A 1889-nucleotide genomic window follows, 5' to 3' on the forward strand; every position below is an offset into this window, starting at 1 on the left:
GACTGGCGTCCCATCCAGCTGGGGAGCACATACGCCATTGAAACCGGGAAACCGGGACCATGAGTCTGGCCAGGCTTTAAAAGGGCGCATTTATTTTTATTATAATCCACAGTAGTCCAGAAGATACTGGCTGAACTAGAGCTTTTTTTTATCGTTTCAGGCCAGAATACTTCAGTCTGTCTGGACAGTTTTGAACAGTATAATCAACATTTTCTGAATCTAATGTAGGAGATGACAAGGGATGACCATAACAAATACCAAAAATGCAGCTCTGACCAACCTATGAAGATCTGACCAACCTATGTAAACATGAAGTTGGGAGGGAGTGGAACCCATCAAAAATGATGAGAATAATGATATGTCTATAATTAGAAGTGAAATAGCACAATAGGAACAAAGGGAGTAAGATGGACAGGTGTATAACGTGAAAGGTTAGAACAGGTAGACAAAAATTCAAAAAGTGTTGGATAAAATGTAAAAACATGCTAACAATAACAATAAAAAATGTGCACAGTGAATTGTGCGCTGGAAAGAAGTAAAATATTTGAGGTGAACCCTTTAACAAAATAGAATAAAATGCAAGATAAAAAGAAATTGTGATGGCACCTGTACCAGTGGAGCACTAAGAGCACCGTCCGAGCGTGATCATTGCCAGAGCAGCTGTCTGGCTTCCATGCTGGTGGCACGTAAGTAGCACCAGCGTGATCATTACCAATGTCACCTTCCTGGCACTTGTGCCAGTGGCACGTGAAAAGACATTCGAGCGAGATCGTTGCCAGTGCCAATGGACTGGCCCCTATGCAGGTGACACGTAAAATGCACCATTTCGAGCGTGGCTGTCACCAGTACCGCCTGACTGGCCTTCGTGCCGGTGGCACGTAAAAGCACCCACTAAACTCTCGGAGTCGTTGGCGTTAGGAAGGGCATCCAGCTGTGGAAACTCTGCCAAATCAGATTGGAGCCTGGTGTCGCCTCCTGGTCCACCAGTTCTCAGTCAAATCGTCCAACCCATGCTAGCTTGGAAAGCGGACGTTAAACGACAATGATGATGATGATGATAAAAAGAAACATGAAACAATACCTGTTTGAAGCATTTGTGTATCCTGCTGCACAAAAAATGTTGATATACCTACATTTATATTCACTTTTAATATACTTCTCAATCATTTTCTTTCCCTCCATCGTATTGCGTTTTTGTATTTCAACCTCATTCAGTCCTTTCACCCTAACCAACCCCTCACACTTGATGCCGTCGTTGTGTTCTATCTTTGTCCTTCATTCACACGTTTAAAAGATTAACTTTTGGTATTTTTCTCAGTTTTTTTCTTTTTGCAGTTTTTTTTCCTGGATGTTTTTTCTCGCTGGTTCAGGCCTTAATCAATAATCCAGATATTTTGGTGATTATTTTCTTAACTTAAATCTGGTCCTCTGGAAACTGGTGGATTTATGCATGTGATATTCAAATTCCCAACATAACTTCTCCTTCCCCATGGCTCTGCTATTCCACCTAGTCTTATACCACACTAGGTTTTTCAAACGAATCCCTACTTGCTTTGCTGAAACTATTGCTCAACCCATCACCGTTTTAGTATATCTTTTAACAAAATCATTCTTAGAAAATATTTTACATCCAAACAATAGATGATAAACCATTTCCCTTTTTTCTTTGCATCCTCTACAATTATTTCTTCTACAAGCTTCTTCATACTATTGCTTCCTGCATGTTAATGATAAAACATATTTTTTCCTGAAATCTAAATTTTAAACATCCATGACTTGAAAAAAAAAAAGATTCAAATCTAATTTAAATTCTCAAAGACTTGATTAGATTTTACTCTATACAGTTTTGTCCTTTTTCGATTCCTGGACTGGGCTGTGTGTTGTGTTCT

General features: G+C 39.5%; 1 protein-coding gene across 1 annotated transcript in view; it reads left to right on the plus strand.

Annotated features, from left to right (window-relative positions):
- Positions 1 to 1889, plus strand: part of LOC106877853 (GPI inositol-deacylase) — a 51754-nt gene that overhangs the window by 8781 nt on the left and 41084 nt on the right. The window lies entirely within an intron of this gene.

This window comes from Octopus bimaculoides, chromosome 24 (assembly GCF_001194135.2).
Source record: "Octopus bimaculoides isolate UCB-OBI-ISO-001 chromosome 24, ASM119413v2, whole genome shotgun sequence".
Lineage (NCBI taxonomy): Eukaryota > Metazoa > Mollusca > Cephalopoda > Octopoda > Octopodidae > Octopus > Octopus bimaculoides.